Below are 19,706 nucleotides of genomic sequence, written 5' to 3' on the forward strand. Positions count from 1 at the left end.
CCATACCACCACAGTAAAGCAAATATCACCATAAAGCAAGTCAGATGAGTTTCTTGGTTTCCCAGTGTGTATAAAAGTTATATTTTCACAATATTGTACTCTATTAAGTGTGTGATGGCATTATTTTTAAAAGGATGTACATGCCTTAATTTAAAAAAGTTTTATTGCTAAAATTGCTAACCATCATGTGAGCTTTCAGTGAGTCCTAATCTTTTTTGCTGGCTGAGGGTTTTGCCTCGATGTTGGCAGCTGCTTACTGATCAGGGTGGTGGGTGCTGAAAGTTGGGGTGGCTGCAGCAATTTCTTAAAATAAGACAGTGAAGTTTGCCACATCAATTGACTCTTCCTCGCATGAATGATTTCTCTTTAGCATGCGATGCTGTTTGATAGCATTTTACATGCAGTAGAACTTCTTTTGAAATTGGAGTCAATCCTTCAAATCTTGCTGCTGCTTATCAACTAAGTTTATGGCATACCCTCAATCCTTTGCTGTCATTTCAACAGTCTTCACCAGGAGCAGATTCCATCTCAAGAAACCACTTTCTTTGCTCATGCATAAGAAGCAACTCCTCATCCATTCAAGTTTTATCATGAGATTGCAGCAATTCAGTCCCATCTGCAGGCTCCTCTGCTAATTCTAGTTCTCTTGCTATTTCTACCACAGGTGCAGTTACTTCCTCCACTGAAGTCTTGAATCCCTCAAAGTCATCCATGAGGGCTGGAGTCAGCTTCTTCCAAACTCCTGTTAATGTTGATATTTTGACCCCTTCTCATGAATCTCAAGAGTGTTCTTAATGGCATCTAAAATGGTGAATCCTTTCCAGAGGATTTTCAATTTGCTTTGCCCAGATCCATCAGAGGAATAGCTATGTATGGCAGCTATATATAGCCTTAATGAAAAACATATTTCTTTAATATGAAGGCTTGAAAGTTGAAATAACTCCTTGATCCATGAGCTGCAGAAGGGATGTTGTGTCTATAAGCATGAAAATAATACTCATTTCATTGTGCATCTCCATCAGAGTTCCTGGGTGCCCAGGTGCATTGTCAATGAGCAGTGATATTTTGAAAGATACCTTTTTTCTGAGCAGTAGGTCTCAACACTGGACTTAAAATATTTAGTAGAACTGTGTTATAACCAGATAAGTGTCATTCAGGCTTTGTTGTTCCATTTATAGGCAGAGTAGATTTAATATAATTTGGGAGGGCCCTTGGATTTTCAGAATGGTAAGTGAGCATTGTCTTCGACCTAAGTCACCCTAATAAGGGGTCAGCCTGTCCTTTGAAGCTTTGAAGTCAGGCATTGACTTCTCCCTTCTAGCTATGAAATTCCTAGATGGCATTGTCTTCCAATAGAAGCTGTTTCATCTACATCAAAAATTTGTTGTTCACTGTAGCCACTGTCATTAATTATCTTAACTAGATCTTCTGGATAACTTGCTGCAGCTTCTCCATCAGCACTTGCTGCTTCACCTTGCACTTTATGTTATGGAGATGGCTTCTTTCCTTAATCTCATGAACCAACCTCTCTAGCTTCCAGCTTTTCTTCTGCAGCTTCCTCCCCTCCCTCAGCCTTCATAGAATTGAAGGGAGTTCGGGCCTTGCTCTGGATGAGGGTCTGGCTTAGGGGAATGTTGTGGCTGGTTTGGTCTTCTATCTAGACCACTAAAACTTTCTCCACATCAGCACTAGGCCTGTTTCACTTTCTTATTATGTGTGTTTTCACTGGAGTAGCATATTTAATTGCCTTCAAATTGGAGTAGCACATTTAATTGCCTTCAAAAAGAACTTTTCCTTTGCATTCACAGCTTGGCTAACTAGTGCAAGAGGCCTAGCTATTGACCTGTCTTGCTCAGCCTCTGGCATGCCTTCCACATTGACCTTAATCATTTCCAGCTTTTGATGTAAAATGAAAGACCTGTGACTCTTCCTTTCACTTAAACACTTAGAGGCCATTGTAGGTTTATTAATTGGCCTAATTTCAATATTGTTGTGTCTCAGGGAGTAGGGAGGCCTGATGAGAGGGAGAAAGATGGGGAAACTGATGGTTGGTGGAACAGTCAGAACACACACATTTATCAGTTGTTTTCAGTCTTATATACGTGTGATTTGTGTGTCCCAAAGCAGCTACAATAGTAACATCAAAGATTACCAACATAGATCACCATAACAAATACAATAATAATGGAAAAGTTCAAAATATTGAGAGAATTACCAGTATGTGACACAGAGACAAGAAGAGAGCAAATGCTGTTGGAAAAATGGCACTGATAGATTTTCTCACAAAGGGTTGCTACAAACCTTCAATTTATAAGAAACACAATATCTGTGAAATGCAATAAAATGAAGTACAATAAAATGTGAGGTATGCCATTATTCATTTCATTGGCCTTTTTCTGCAGTGTTTTTTTTACAAGTTCTGATGAAGCAGTCCTTTGAAATAAGGTTATTGGGTATGTAGGAATGGATTGGGTTGGGGGTTCCATGGCTTGGAGTGGGAAAACAATTCCAGATGTAGTGTGGAGCAGTGGTATGAATATGCAGAGACTAAAGTGGAAATTTGACAAGAGGAGCTAAGAGTAGGGAAGAAAATTAATTGGAGATGAAGTTTGATGTATTTAAAACTTCACCATTCTTCCCACTTTGGAATAAAAATCTATAAGCTAAGTTAGGGTACATTGTTTGGAAATAAGGTGTAGTTTTTGTACTAACATGATTGTAATGTCAAAAAGATTTAAAAACAAAAAAGAGAGAGGGGAAATCCAGCCAGAATACTATTATCCTTAGTGGAAACTCACAAGTTTGGATGTAGATGGTGAATATTTCAAAGCTAGGAACCTGAAGCAAAGACTCTAACCCTAACCCTCACTTCATCTAATTCCATTCCCAAACTGCCGCACTCTTGGCTGGAAATGCAGAGTGATGGGAGCAGCAACTAAGCAAAGCAGGTCTGTGTGGCTCATAAAGTACTGTTGGGCCCTGCACAGTCTTCACTGGGAGGAATAATGACTATGGGCCTTGGCCTAGGAGTCGGAGAACTCAGATTATTAGATCCTGAAGACTACACCTGAGAGTCCTGTGGCCTGAGACAAGTAACTAAAAAATCCTCTAGGCCTTGATTTCCCCATCTGTAAAATGGGGATAAAAACAGAATCTATCCCACAGGTTTACTGTGAGGACTGCAGGGAACAATGCCTACAAAGTGTTTAGCACAGAGCCTAGAACAGAGAAATGACACAAGGAATATTAGGTCCCCTTTTATATACCTCCTCCTCATTCCTGCCCCAAAGCCAGCAAGAGTGCCATCCATAAACAGTCACTCAAACTGGAATTGCTGCTAGAGGAGACATGGACATGTGGCCCTATGGGAATATGGGTAAAGGGGAAGTTAATTTTGCTTGTGAGGAATTCTTGAATGAGAAGGGGATTCCTGAGACCCCAGTGATGAGAAGCAGCAGGACGACTTCTGGCAACGAGGCTGGTTACAAATAGAGGAAATGAACTGTTTGCCTTTGATAATTATACTTTTAGGATATGTGTTTTGTTATTAGCTAGAAAATTTGATTTTTCTTAATCCATGAGCAAAGCATGGCATTTAATAGGAGAACCATTTCTCTTCACCAATGAGTGTATATATAGAAGTATATTTTTCAGAGGTATTTAGAATTAAGAAGAATAGGGTGTTTTCTCAAGGTAAGAGTGAAGCACCTCTCCTGTCACATTCTTTAGCATCACATTAAATGGGAGGAGGGCACTGCTGGCACCACCAGTGTTACAGAGGTGTGGGTAATACATATCCATGCGAATCATATGGCAGTATAGACTGTTCATCAGTAACCTCAACACGCAGTTTTCACACTTTTTAAACAAACTGTGGCTATGTTCCCCACCCCCACCCCCAAGAAGCACATCTGTGAATGAGCTCTGCTATGAAATCTCAGAATTTAAAACACCCAAAAGCAGAGCCGTCCTTCTTGGTGATTCCTAGATGGGTACAGTGAGCCAGCTGCTTCCTCCCATTTCCTCTCCCTGCCCACCTCCTGGCACCAGCTGTCCATCAGCTGCAGGAACTCTAGGGCACCTAAGAGCAAATGTGAAGGCCCTACTGTACCCTTATTTTAGGGAAGGGAAACTAAGATCCAAAAATGGAAAATGAAAGGCACAGGATAGACTGTGTTTCAAAGCTTTTGCCATTGGTACGCTAGAACTGGCTCATACTGGGAGCTGATTTTTAAATTATCAGGGGTTTCATGAGCAGATTGTTCCACATGCCCTTATTAAAAACTAAATTATCTGAAGTTTAGGTTTTAAACTTACATTAAGTAAATTATATTGAGAAAAAATAGCAAATACCGCAAATCATCACTTAGTAATTATTTTACTAAATTTACTGCCATCTGTGCTCTTGAAGTTACATTTTTTGTTTCTGTATAGTAAAAATACTATAACTTTTGTCAAACTGCATGTTCAATAGTAACATCATGATGGGAGCTTGAAATGAGCCATGATAGGGAATATTTACATGGAAATTGGCCAATACTACTGTTAGGGCTTCTCTCCAGCACCCAGCTGCTTGTTGAGCATTTGTCAGCACAGCTCTGGCTTTGCCCCTCTGGGACCTCGAACTTCTTCACTCCCTCCTTTCTTACTGTGACCAGTGAGATTTGCCTAATCCTGTGCTTTCCACTGTCACAGTGGTTCTGCATTTGGAGATGGGGTTGGAGAGAAGGAAATATAGCCAGTCATGCAATGTTCTTATCTGTATTTCCCTATTCATTGGCACATTTATGATTGGTTCCAAACATTTGAGACCGCAGGTGCGTTCAGTTTAATCCTGGATTCTATTCCCTTGTAGAGATAGGATTCTTCTGGTTCTGCCCTCCCCTCCCTGACAGCCCCTGGGAGAACTTGCCCTCTCCCCACCCTCAGTCACTGTAATTCTAAGGTCGGGCTAAACACTGGGAACTTACTTAAATTCGGATTCCCAGGTCTGTCACATATCTACTAAATTAGGACTCTTAGGGTGAAGGGGACTCTGTGTAGTATTTTTCAGTTCCCTTAGGATACTGACCATCCACTCCTGCACCTGCTTGGCCCCTCCTGTGGGCTCTTGTTGCTCCGCCCTGGTGGTTCATGTGCCCTCTTTCTTATCAGGACCATCAGTTGGGCCTCAAATTCTCATCCTGTGAAACTTAGCATTCAGAGGCTGAATCTTGGCCCCATGAACCTGTTGCTCATACCAGGGCCTGATTTCCTGGCTCAGCTCTGTCTGGGCCCTGATTCCCAGCAAAGGGCACAGCTCTGTGTTGTGCTTGGAGGCTAGCAGGGACCTGGACTGCTGGGTTTATTTCCACAGTAGCCTAAGTTTTCACCTTTCTGAGTCATAGCTGCTCATCTCTGGGGGACTGTCAGATGAGTTCTGTTTCTGGAATACACTAAGCTTGGTTTCATCTTAGCATCTTTGCGTGAGGCTGGTTCCCTCTGCCTAAAACACCCTTCTCTGAAGTCTTTGCATGTCTTGCATCATTTTGACATGTGGGGACAGGAAGTTCAAAGGTTTCCTCCCTGGAAAGGCTCTCCCTGACCATCAAATCTGCCTCCTGGCCGAGTCTGCATTTCTTTGCCTACAGCCATGTCTGCCCTGGCCTTTGCCATGGGGTATTTTCATCCTAGAACTCATCCCTATTTAAGTTCTTCTTCATGTCTTATCTTTCTGAATATTGTTTTCTACATGAGAACATATGCTCCAGGAGAACAGGGACTTGCCTGGCACATAGTAAGTGCTCACAAATACATGTTAATGATTAATGAATGCCTCTCCAAATTGCTATTTAAGTATGTGATGATAGTATGAACCCTGGGTTCCCAGATGACTCATGTTTTCCTAATGATTCTTTCCTGACCCTAGAGATGTTACAACATCTCATGACAGTGATTCATTGCTGAGATACTACTGCCATTTGCAAAAAGGGCCACTTTTAACCCATGGGAAATAGAGCATATAAGCAATTGATTCAGCTACACCTACTTGTCCTGTGGGTGAAAACTCTGTGATAAAATAGATCAATTAATTATTAAATTAAGGTAAAATAAACCTGATTGCTTTGGAGAAACTCCTGTTTCCACCTTTTTTTATTTCTACCAGGGGCAGTTTTTGGCCAAGTGATGGGCAGTAGGGGGGTCTGCATCATTCTGTAAGAAACCAGGACAGAAGTGCATATTGTAGATATTTGTCCTGTCTGATCCCACTCACCAGAATACCTGTGTGATCTCATGAGAGGACAGAGAACTGTCTCGACTAATGGGAAAATAATTTTTGCAAATCTGTTGCCAACAAGGCCAATGGGGCTGGCAGTGAAATCCATCACCCTGTGTTGGCAACAGTCCCTGCTCGTGCTGGTGTTGGAGAATTTACCAAGTAGAGTCTCCTGATGCCAACAGAGTACGCAGCATGTGCTAGGGCATCTAAGACCTGGTTCTGCCCACACAGAGTCTATGGTCTATGCTCCAAGCAGGAAGAAGTTATGCAACTGAGTCCTGCCAAGCCACCTGAAATGGACTGGCATTTTGTAATGATAATATATTCCAGCTTTTCATGACAAATATTTTCAGACTGCTCTGTGCTTCACGGGCAAGCTAGGATTGGAGAAGGGGTGGGATGAGCAATGCAGAGAGCAGAGTTCTGGAGCTTCTCTAAACTCTACTTTCAACACAATCATTAAAAATCCCTAATTTTGTATATTTGATGTTTTAAAAATAAGCTTTTCATTTTAGATTTATAGAAAAGTTACAAAGATAGTATACATGGATAAACTATGGTTTTGTCTGGTATTAACATCTTAAATTGGGATGGTACATGTATTATAATGAATCATTCTTAAAGCATTATTATTAATAATAACTGTATTAATTATTTCTGCAGATTTCCTTTGTTTTGCCCTAATGTCCTTTTCCATTCCAGGCTCCCATCTAGGATCCCACATTACATGTAGTAGTTGTGTCTCCTTGGGCTCCTCTTGGCTGTGATAGTTTCTCAGACTTTCTATGCTTTTTGGTAACCTTGGCTGTTTAAAGGAGTCCTGGTTAGATATTTTGTAGAGTGCCCCTCAATTAGAATTTTTATGATATTTTCCTCATGATTAGAATGGGAGCATGGGTTTTGAGAGGAAGGCCACAGGGATAACTTACCATTCTCATGACATCATACCCAGGGTACATACTATTCACGTGACTTTTCACTGTTGATGTTGACTGATCACTTAACTGAGGTAGTGTTTGTAAGATTTCTTCACTGTGAAGTTACTCTTTCCTCCCTTAATACTTACCCTTTGGAAAGAAGTCACAATGGGCAGCCCACACTATTGAAATAGGGACTTATGCTTTACCTCCTAGAGGGAGTAGTAGCTGCATAAATTATTTGTGATTCTTCTACATGGGAGATTTGCTTTTTCATCCCCATTTCTTTCTTTGCTCAATTATTTTTGTCAGTATGGACTCATGGATATTAATCTTATATTTTGTGTTATAATCCAATACCATGTTATTTACTTATATTTAACTTTTTAAAGATTTTATTTAAACAAAAAAAGCCCTGCTATTTAAAGACATTAGAAAACTATTGTTCATAAATATCTTTTAATCTTTCCCTCTTCTTCCCTTAAATATTCTAAGTATGCATTTGTTTATTTGAGGCAATAAAAACAAATTGCCACTTAGAATTTAATCATGTATTTCCTTAGTTTTTGCAAATGTGAAGTTAAAATATAAGTATTTAAGTTGTTTTTTGGAGTGGTAGAGGCCTAAATGCATTTTTACCCTTCTTGTGTGCTGCATTTGCACCTAGTACTTTCAAATATCACTGAGATCACCTATAGGGAGACCTATAGTCACCTGTTTTCCTAAACTCCTTAGGAAGTACAATAACATACAGGGGTTTAGGAATAATTCTTGACCTTTCCTTTTTTCCTTCAGATTTTTCTTAAATTAAAAAGAAACTTTGAAAATGCTATTCAGTGTACTCTTCCTATTCTTGGAAGAATGGTAGACTTGTTACAGGGACCTGCATGTCATTATTCCATGCTTTCTGTTTTCTAAAATGAATATCCTATGTGCAGTTTTTTTTCTCTACTGAAGAATACAATTAAATGAACTGTATGCAGACTAACATTTTGCCTCTTTTTAAAGCATCTAAAAGTCTAACATATAGTAGATTCTAATGTGCTTATTGACCTGGCTTAAAATAGAGGAAAAACATCCTAAAAGTATTTCATTCCCTTTACGTACTGTTTTAGATTTTGTTTTGTATTTCTAGTTTTGTTCTAAAATCTAATACTTTTGGGTGTTTTTATTTCTGTGCCAGTTTATACACATGGAAATACTTCAGAGTGTTTTTAGCAGCAGGCGAGTCCTTCTTATCAAAGTTGTGGGCAGACAATTGTACTTGGAGACCAGATGACCTGGCCATTTGGGCCAGAGAGATATGCTCCTGAGTCAGATGTTGGTTTGTGGCTTAGTGTGCATCGGGTAACCCATACAGCCTTAGGGTTGTGATGCCCCGCTGAAGACTCAGTCCTCCTATAAGGACCTGTGAGGTCCACCCCAGCATGGCTGACTCCCTAAGTGGCCAAGTAAACTCTGCCTGTGGGGCACTTCCCAGCAGGATCAGGAAATATGCCCAGAACTGGGCCTTGAGATTTGGCTAGACAGGCATGAAGAGTTTGATGTTGCAATCAAATAAAGGATAATGATATTAATTTAGAACATGTTAAAAATATTTATTGTATTACATGATAATTAATCACTAATTAAGCATAAAGGATAAATCCCTCATTTAATTGTCTGTAGTTAGAATCTTTGTAACACAACCAGAGTGAACACCCAATTCTCATCCTTTCTCATCAAAACAGTGCCTGTACTGACATTATCTCCTGATTCCACCCAGAATTTTTTTCTCAGTTTATTTGTTTATTCACTAAGTTATAGATGCTTAGTCTGATGGCTTCCATATGGTGGTTTCCTTACACCCTGATTTCCTAGGGCCAAGGACTCAGGGAAGCTATGACATTGGCCCATAATTTAAAATGACCATATATTTAATGAGCAGGAATGACCAGAAATGATAATATAATTTCTCCATCTTGTCATGGCACACAAACCAAGCTGGTCTGGTGCAGGGAAGGAGAGGCATTGCTTAAGATAAGGCCTGAGCTGCATTGGCCTTGAGGCCCTCCTCACCAGAGCCCCAGAGCTGATGTGGAGCAAGGGAGGCGTCACAACCAGGGGCCAGAAAGATAGTGACCTCCTCAGATGAGGCTCTGTAAGACCATGAATTAGCCTCTGGGCTTACCAGTCACCCCAGAGCCGCTTCTCCTTGGAGGGTAGGCCTGGAGGACATTGTTTCCAAAACTGAGGCTTGGTTTTCTTCAAAGTGTAGCTCCACCTCTTAATGCTGCAAAAATGGGTTTAGAATTATGTTAGCAGAAGGTGTTTAAGTGATGGTAATTCACCGAGCACACCCTCCTCATTTAGCTCTACTATATTTCACAGTATTGTAATCAGTCCACTTGGATCTTACCCAGCTCACTTTCTTGTTATTGCTGATTACACAACAAAAAGACGATCTCACTGAACTATAGGTGTTACCTGGATTCAGGGGCCTGAGCACTTTTTTCTTCCCTTTAAAGTTTCTTTAGGTTTTACATGGTAAGGGTCAGTGATACTTACATTTATGCATCTTTTTACCAATGAGTCATGAAAAAAAAGGAAAATGGGCTTGAAGATTACTCTCACATTACAACCATCACTGAACTTATAAGGAAGAATGGCACTGAAATACGCCTCCAAAGATTCTAAAGATTGAGAGAATAAGAATAAACTTAAAAAATTAAGCCAACTTCAGTCAATTTTAAATAGGATGCCCAAAATAAATGGGAAATTTGAAAACGTATTTACATCTGTACATGCCAGCTTTTTCCACATTGTGAAGATATTTGCATATGTTTAGGTAGAAAACTACTTATTTAAAAAACATGCATGCAAAGGAAGGCTATCTGCAATGTGGTGTTTTTAAATAGACAAGCTTCTGAATTTGCCTCTAAGTCCATTCTGTGCATGTAATTTACTTTTTAATAGTGAGTCCTATGAGAAGTTTGAAGAACACAGGTCAGTGGCTCATTATTCTTCAGTTCCTGAGGGATCTCTCCTTTCATACACACAGGGCAACTGTGTAAGCCTTCTTGGCCAGCTCAACTAATTCATCCTTTTGAAATTACAGAATGAAGGTGGTCTGATTTGTTAGTTGTACAGTCTGTCATTATTAGGTAATTTAAATGTACTTCATATAGGTGTTTATGCATGAATTTAAGTGGTATTATTATTACAAACTGTGGACATGCTGAGAAGAACTCTGGTCAGACAGGATAACCTGAGTTCTGGTTTTGTCTCTGCAGCTAACTTAGTGTGACCCTAGGCAATTTATTTCCTAGTAAATTTCACTAGTACTTGTGTGTTTCAGGCCATGCTGTTGGAGCTGGGATGAGTTAACTTCAGTCCTCAGCAGGCCTCTGGGGAATATGCAGTCTAGTTCAGTGGTGCTCACACCCCACTGTGTGTCACAGTCACCTGGAGGGCTCATTCACCCCTAGAGTTTCTGATTCAGTAGGTCTGGACTGGGCAGATAATTTATATGTCTAACAAGTTCCCAGATGATGTTAATGCTGCTGGTTGGGGACCATAAATTGAGAACCACTGATCTAATGGCTTAGCTGGCACTTCAGTAACCACAATTCAAAGATTAAATGCTATGAAATAACTGCAGGTAATGTGCAGTGGAAATAAGTGCATAGAAGTGGGTCAAAAGATTAAAGAGCAATGGAAGAGGGAGAAGTTAAGCAGGATCTTGACAGGTGGATGAAGCCTTGACAGGAAGGGCAGGCAGCTTGAGGATGGCCCATCCTAATCTCCTGATGGGAGGGTGAGGGCATAATGCATGTGAGAGTAGGGTTTAGTCTAGGATAGGTAGACGAAGGGTTGGTATGGGAGAAGGAACAGCCAGAAACAGAAAACATTGAGAATGAGAAGGCTGGAAACCTAAACTAAACCTGTTCTTGGTTTTTGGATTTTGACAGCAAGGAGGCAGGATGATCAAAGCCATGTTAGGAGTTAGTAGGGCAGCCCAACTCACAAGCAGGGATGGACTGAAGAAGAGTGTAGAGGTGGGAAGGACACAGCTGTGGGATGGGTCTGCGCAAGCCACAGATTTGGTAGTTGATTGATTCCTAGGGATGAGACAGATGGAAATGTCACTAGAGACTGAGGATTCAAATCAGTTTTTGAGGGATGAATGAGAGTGGCTGCACATCCCTCAGAGGGAATAGTTCGGCTAAGAAAATGAGCCTCATGAGGGCTTGGTTTCTTTAGGAGGAAACTGGACTAGATGCCTGAAAGGTCTTTCTTTGTATGATCGTGATCAATGTTTGAGAGTTGTTGGTTGTCTGAAATATTACAGAACATATTTGAACAAAAAGCAAATGGCCTGCATGTAACAGGCACTCATATATTTGTTGATTGATTGTTCTAAAATATTGACATCTTTAAATAGTCTTCTTTTAGACCTCTTCTTCATTGTCCTTACAGTTTTCTCAGTATGCCAATTTGCTATTCCTCCAATTTATGGGCTTTGCATGTGAACATTTTTTGTATATGTGTTCTAAGTACATATTTTAAATAATTATAGCAGATATTTTAAACCTTTGTGGCTCTCTCCCCATTATAATAATCATGCCATGTTTTGATATATTTCTGCACAACTCTTTTCCACTTGATTATGAACTCCCTTTAAGTGAAGAATGTGTCTTATTCATCTGTGTTTCTTACTGTACTCGTAAGTGCTTCTCTAAAGTAGCCAAGTAAATGTTTGAGGAATTGGATTGAATCATTGAGTAAAAGTCAATTACCTCCTGTTTCTTTACTGAGAGGCAAAATGGCCCAGGTAATAAAGAGTAATAGTTTAAAGGGAAATGAAAATTCATTATCTTGGGCGTTTGAAAGAGGAAACAATTTAGTAGACATTCAGGACTAGAATAGAAATATACATTGACAGGTTAGGAGCCAGAAGTAAAAGCTCATAAAAACTGAAACACTTTTCAGCTCCTTCTTAAATTAGCCATTGAAAACCTTGAGCTGGACCTTTCTACTCTGGGCCTCAATATTCTGATTTGTGAAGACTATGGTTGCAGTAAATTTACAGGTTTTTATACCTCTCTGGCACTCATTTGCGGAGAAATCTAAGCAGAAGGAACAGCATGAGCAAAGCATCAGAGATGGGAAAGAATGTGTGTGTGTATCCTTTGGGAGCAGGATCTGACATGCTGGGAAATGAAGCAGGAGAGGGAGAGAGAGGCCCGGTTCCAGAGGGCCGTTACTGCCTCAGTAAGGAGCCTGGCCTCTTCCCTGTGTGAGAGGGTTATACCAGGTAGTTTAACTGGGAACGCTACCGAGGGGGCAGGAGTGAAGGCCAGGAGAGTCACCCAGGAAGGAGGCGTGACTGAGTTGACCAGTGCCAAGGGCAACTTGTTGCTCAACTCCAAAGGATCTGCTCAGGAGAGATCTTATGGAATGTATCTCAGCACAGTTCACATCAGGAAAAACAGGGAGAGCTTTTATCCATAGTTCTTGTCTCCCATTGATTAAAAGCAGCCTCACTTTTGCAGACGGGACCAGTCTGTTCTGCCTGCTTGGTGGGCTCCCAGGGGTGCCTCATGAGGCATCAACAGAGGAGCCTGGGTGAGAGGCCCTGTCAGGTTGCACTTGTGTGAAGCTGGTTGGATTCTTCATGGAACTGGCTGCCATTGCAATGGCAGGAATACGAGGTGAATTTGAGATGATTTGAAATAGGGCATAAAAAGTAGCCACTATAGGGAGCTGATGAAAGAAGGTAGTTGATGTTTTCCTGTTACAGTATGGAGTAAGGTGAAAGTGAAATGATGAAGGCATGTTCCGGAATGCCACTTGTCCCTTAAGCATCTTCTTTATGAATTGGATAGTAGTGGTAGAAGATTTCCTCAATTTTTTGTTTTATTCACAGTATAACTACTGCAGGCACCACATTTTACTAACATTTTCTTCATCACTTTCTTAAGCCTAAACAATCAGCAAAACAAAAATCAAGGTGTGATTTGTAGGCTTTTTCCATTTCCAGGTGAAAATATTCCTATTATGGCCAACTTCAAGTTTCAGGGAATTGGGAAGAGATGCATGTGGTATAGCATTATACAATATTTCTACGTATGGGTAAAATAGACCTTAATAACCTCAAGAGCATAGATGTTAGTAAAATGGACTAAAGTCATAAAGAAGTGATAAATTTTGAGTATTTATCACTTTTCTGTTCAATATATTTCTTTGTAATACATACTTAATTTTTTTAAAAATTGCTGTTTAACAACTAATTCATCAAATTCCTGAAAATTTACCAATCAATTCTCAGAAGCACGATAAGCCAGCTCAGCACACTACTGGGTTTACAGTTTTAGAAGATCACTTTGGTACAATCTATAGAAATGTTTTTAAGGGAAGTATAGGAAAAAAGTATCTGAACTATAGTCAGAGTGAAAAAGTAGGAGAGACATTTAGGAAATGTCTTCATTTAAATCCTGCCAGCATGAGGGTTTGAATGTTGCCAGGTTAATAGAGATAATGCAAATTTCACTGGTTTGTGTTCAAACGTGGATATGTAGGACCTTTAATAAGTCTCCTCCTGGTACTCTTGGAGTATTGGAGATATCTTACATGTCCTTGCAGAGCCCTGTGTCCTTTGCAGTCCTCTGCTTTGACCTCCTTGTTGATGACACCAAAGGGATTTGAGGGAGAGGCTCCACCCCAGACATAGTTGCAAGTGCCTTCTGAAAAATGATATTTGTGCCAAGGAAATCACATGCCAGCCTCACTTTCCTAGGTTTGCAAATCTGGAGAAAGGCTCTTTAGAAAGATTGGAACCTGGTATGTGCCCCACATAAATTTGTCTCCAGGAGTGTGATGTTGCTGGGGTTTTTTTTGTTGTTTGTTTTTTCTGTGACAGAGAAAAGAGGGAAGACAACCTTTCTCTGTTTCTTTCTGCAGCTGTTGATTGCAGCAGCTTCATCCAGTCTGGAGCTGGACAGGGAAATAGCCCCTTTTCCTCCTCTGGTTTGGCCCCTGGTGGTCTCTCTGTCTGAAGACCCCTTTCTTCCCTTGCAGATCAGCTGGTGCAGATGAATGCCTGAAGGCCAGGAGTCCCTCTATCCATCTGCACTCCTAGAGTGTATGAATTTCACTTGGGGGTTGTCCGGCCTCCACTACTTTTAGCAGAAAAATAAGGTGGGGTAGACAAAAGGGTGGAAGTGTCCGCTGAGTGCATGGTGGAGCCAGTAACTAGCTGGGCTACGGAAGGAGAATGGAATTAAAATGCAAGGAGGAGAAGTTTAATCATGTTCAGTTTTGAACTTGATAAAATAGGTGCCTGGAGACAGGTGAGTGGGTTCTGGGCATTCAGGAGAAAGAAAGGAAAGGAATGGTTGTATTGACAGTAGTAAATTTGGTGATACAGTCAGCGTCTGTGAGACTCCCTCCCAGTGAAGATGCAGAAAGAAAGAGACATGGAGCGAGCAAGAGTCGACAGGTAAACTAGCTGGAGGCCAGAACCCCAAGGAACACCTGTGTCGAAGGGACAGTGTTGGGGGTTAGGAGCCCAAGAACCGGGCAAAGAGAAATGTCCAGGAAACTCTGAAAGGAAGGAAATGGCACGAACAGAGGAGCTGAGGCGCGATGACTGTGGCTCATCCTGAGAACAGCTCGCCCATTGTGTGCGTGCTTCCAGTTTCCCAGGTTTACCTATTCAGAGTTATGACTGAGTTACCCCCACCTCCCTTCCTCCCTTTGCAATATCATAAATGACCCAGGGTCAGGAAGTCATCTGACCCTTCTGCACCATGTTAATACTTTGATCCAGCCTTTTATAGACAGTGTGAGGAGAACACAAATGCACTTTAAGCTAAAGGTGCGGTAAATGTCAACTCTTTTTTTCTGTTTGGTGTTTCTTGTTGTGTTTTCCATATTAATCACGTCAGTTTTCATTTTTCCCCTTGGTCATGGGCCTGAATTTTTTTCTCTCACAGTTGTCAGCTGCCTGGTGAGTCAGACAGTATTTCACTATGATACATTGACACAACAGAGCTCAAGACAGCAAAGTCGCCACCAAAAGTGTGTGCCCCTCTTGCTGGTTGTGTTCACAAACATCCCAAAAGCCCCGTGCTACTGAACTGAATTACAGGCTTTGAAATGACCATACGGTTTGAATCCAGCAGAAAATATACCCCAGACATGTTCAAGAGTTGTTGGTTTGGGAGAAATTAGATGACTCTGACATGAAACGCCAGAGCCTATTTAAAGAGATGGTGGAGTGAGTTTTCTGCAGCACAAATCTGTTGAATAAGTGGATTTGGATGTGACCACAGTCTTGCCATATGAAATTCTATTCCATGGGAATTAAAGTTAGTGGCTTTGTGAAGGTATTTATCACAGGCTGTGAAAACTTTTCTCGAACTCTTTTGCCAAATAGATGTATAGAGAAATAAAGATGGGCTTTTACTGAAACTATTCATCTGCTCTAATCCTCTTATACCACAGTGTGTCCCTATGCACACAGCAGTGAAATTAAATATAGCTCTTCCTTATAAGGTAGGAACTTAGGGGTGTTGGTCTACTGCTAAGGGAATAGTAAAACTAGAGAGAACAGCCCTTATATATCAGTTAGGTATTGTGATTAGCTTTGAGTATGAGATCCAGAGATAATGGCTTTATTTCTCATGTAAAGGCAGTTTGGAAGTAGGTAGTTCTGAGCTGGCATGATAGCTGTAGGAATCATCAGGATCTCTCCAGCTCTCCAATCTGCCATCTCCAGGATGTAGCCCTTGTCCAAGAAGGCTGCTGGAGGCCCAAACATCCTATTTACATTACAGGTAGGGAATAAAGTGGGAAAGAAGGACATACCATCTCCCAAGGATCTGTCTCAGGTTTCCAACCCTCTACCACATCTCACTGGCCAGAGTTCAGGCACATAGCCATGCCCAGCTACAGACATCAAATTTTGATTTCTTCCATCTCTAAATTAGTACGTCTCATTTAAAAAAAATTAATTAACCCCCAATCTTTTATTCGTCTGGTCATTATTGCAAGAGACTGGGAAATAGCTCATGCAAGAGTGAGACTCTTTAGTGTATTTAGTGTAGTTCAGGCTAGCCAAGTCGACGCCTCACAAAGCCCTCAGACAATGTTACTGAGTTGTCAGCTAGAGAGAGAGAAAGGGTAAAAACACTTGGGTGTTTCTTCCCTTCTGATATTCTGGCAGAAGGTGGACTGATGCTATGATTGGTAGCTAAATTGATGACCTGTGATTGTGCATTTTAATTTTTTTTCTGCTTTGTGTTTCCCTCTATATTTATCATAGATACTTAAGACTTTATTTTTGAGGTTTTCATTAAGCAAGTAAAGAGCTTTGAGTCTCGTCAGCCAATATGGACTCATGACAATTAATAGAACTTAAAATTTGCTTTTAAAAGTAATGGTAAGATGTCTGATTTTTTAACAGCATAAATATTTTTTTTCTCATGTGTATCTTAATTAGTCTTCTGTGTACAGAGATATTAATGGACCTTTTCATTCTTATTCAAACCAATAATAGCTTTTATAATTAAAGCAAAAATTAGTATCATTGCAGATTTATTTTTACTGATGAGATGCATATGCTCATTAATCTTTTATTGAGAGTCCTCTGTATTATTTTATAAATATAAGAGCTTTATTGAAATATAAGTCACATCATAAAGTTCACCTTTTTAGAGTGCACAATTTAGTGATTTTAGTATATTCACAAAATTCTACATTGATCACCACTAATCTTAGAACCTCTGTCTTCTTCTATATTAAATATTGATTTAAATGTTTTAAGACAGGTGAAGAATTTAAAAAACTCAGTCTGTTGTCTGATTTAATTCATTTGAAAACAGAGATTGGTGACTTTTGGTAAGGGCAGGATTGCAAATGTTTGGTCTTAATTTTGTCAGGGACATATACATAAGGCTTTCATTATGGTATTTTCTCCTAAATTAAATATATTGTTCTCTGAGATGTCATTCAAATTCAGGGCTTTCATTCATTTGTTCAGGCAGTATTTACTGAACCTTTATTATGTGCCAATATCTGTGCTAGGCACCAACAGCCCCAGTCATAAGAGACTTTCTCAGAAACCTTGCGGTCAGGTGGGAGGAGAGAGTGGTAGAGTCATTCTGTTGGCCTTCATGAATCCATCCTGACTGTAAGTTCAGGAGGCATGAAGCCTCAGAGCTAGCATACACCATGTGTGGGGAGCCCACATCTGTCTGCGTGCGGGAGGGAAGTGACTGCATCTGTAAAGAGGTTTGGAAACACATTCCACAAGAGACCAGGTCTTGTTGGGGGTTGGTTTCACAGCAGATAAGGGCACAATCACTAAGCTTCTCTAAGAAGCAGACACAGATTCTGAGAAGTACAGCAAATGTCACTGCAGTTAGTGAGAGATGCATTGAAGGGTACCCCCTGCAGTGTAGGTCGCATCTTCCCTTCCTTCAGATCTCTACTTAAATACCACCTATCATTCAGGCCTCCCTCACCACCTCTCTGAAACAGAACCCTGTCTGGCGCCATCTCTTTGCTCTGCTTTCTATTTCTTCTGACACCGTGTTATACATGTGTTATTGTAGTCCCTCCCCTATTAAAATGAAAGCCCCACTACAACACAGAGAAGGCAAGTAGTGACTCTATAGCATCTTATTACACTGATAGATAGTGACTTCAATGGGGTGGGAGGGGGGCTTATTAGTATAGGTGAATGTTGAAACCACAATGTTGATCATGTGAAACCTTCATAAGATTGTGTACTAATGATACCTTAATTTAAAAAAAAAGAAAGAAAGCCCCTTTAGAGCAGATATTTTGTTTTGTTTGCTGTGCTGTCTCCAGTACAATGTCTGGCACACAATTAATGTTTAATAAAGATTTGTTGCATGCATGAATGAAGAATTTAAAAGTGCAAATTACAGAATTCTGTTTATGTGGTTCCTTATGCAAGCAGAAGTTAATTATCTTACTTTATACTCTAGAACTCTGGTGTATACTTATTTGTAGATAATAATTGGGTGAGGCTAGTTTCTCATTGCGAAACAACAGACAGAAATTTGAATCCGTCTTAGCTTTTCTGCCCTACACCCCAGTATGATCTGAAAAGCGCTCAGATTATGCTAATTGGTTCAAATTAAAATGGGTGCTTTCCAACTTTGATTAGGGTCTCACTTAGAAGCTACACTTCATGTGAGCAGGAGGTTTTTCTGTTCTTTTTTTTGTATTCACAGAGCCCAGAACCATGCCTGGCCCAAAGCAGGCAGTAAATAAACCCCATTTCTTAATAACTGAATTTGCTTCTTACTTCTCCAGGAAGACAGGCAGTAGGAATACACTCCCTGAGAATCCCTGAGAATCCCTTAGACTCCAAACATTTTCATCCACCCTTGTCTTTTTCTAATTTGTCTCAAACTGCTTGGAAGTTCTTCTCTATGTGTTTTTCTTTCTTTTATGGGACTTTCTGTGGGACCCTCCCACTCCTAGATATGAAACCGTTTAGTCACTAATAAATCTTTCCCTTCAAATCACAGACACCCTCATCTGTCCTGTATGATTAGACCTCTCTGGCTCTGCTTACCTCTCCAGGGGCTGCAGACTTCTAGTGTACATCAGTTTGCTCCACCTCCCCTCCACTAGTCTCCTGAAGCTGCCCCAGGAAGCTCACCCATGATCCTGAATTTGCCTAACCCAGCTGTCTTGATGCAGTGTGCAGCTAGTCCACTGCTTGGGCCTGCGGACTCACCCCCAAATCCTCCTGAAGTTGGTGCATGACACCCTACTCTCTCCTAGCCCCCATTTTGGCTTTCCACACTGGCAGTGGCATTGCCCACACCTCCTTGTTTGGAGTACAGTCATCTTTGGCCCTCCCACCTCCCTGCCCCTAACCCAGCTGGTTGTGGAATTCTTCCTCAAAGCCTCCTTCCCATTCTCTTGTAGCCCCTCGGCTCTTGGCTTTTGGAATACTGGAATACTGATAATGAGTCTCTGTCTGCAGCTTGACAGAGTGTTCTTTCTAAAGCATAGATTGGATTACGTTATTTTACAATTTAAATCGTGCTGTGCTTCGCATCACCGAAGATCAGATCTAAAACTCCTTAGCATGGTATTCACGACCTATTTGTCCATTCCAGCTGCTCTAACAATAAACCACAGGTGGTGTTTTATATACAACAGAAATGTATGGCTCCAAGTTCTGGAGGCTGGCAAGTCCAAGATCCAAGCATCAGCACGGTCACCTTCTGGTGAGAGCCCTCTTCCTGCCTCGTAGCTAGCGCCTTCCCACCGTGTCCTCACAAGCCTGAAGACAGCTGGGGAGCTTTATAAGTCCTGTTCTCACTCACCAGCGCTCCACCCTCATGACTTAAGCACCTCCCTAAGGTCCCACCTCCTAATACTATGGAGTCCTTAAGGGCTAGGATTTCAATATATTTCCTTTGGGGGACACAAACCTTCAGACCACAGCAAGACCTTTCTCAGTGTGGCAGTCACGTGGTTTTCTGCCTCACTTCCAGTCT

At 40.9% G+C, this 19,706-nt stretch overlaps 1 protein-coding gene across 1 annotated transcript in view; it reads left to right on the top strand.

Moving 5' to 3' along the window:
- Window positions 1-19,706, top strand: part of PLD1 (phospholipase D1) — a 225,204-nt gene that overhangs the window by 4,961 nt on the left and 200,537 nt on the right. The gene's annotated exons all lie outside the window — the stretch shown is intronic.

This window comes from Manis javanica, chromosome 3, assembly GCF_040802235.1.
Source record: "Manis javanica isolate MJ-LG chromosome 3, MJ_LKY, whole genome shotgun sequence".
NCBI lineage: Eukaryota > Metazoa > Chordata > Mammalia > Pholidota > Manidae > Manis > Manis javanica.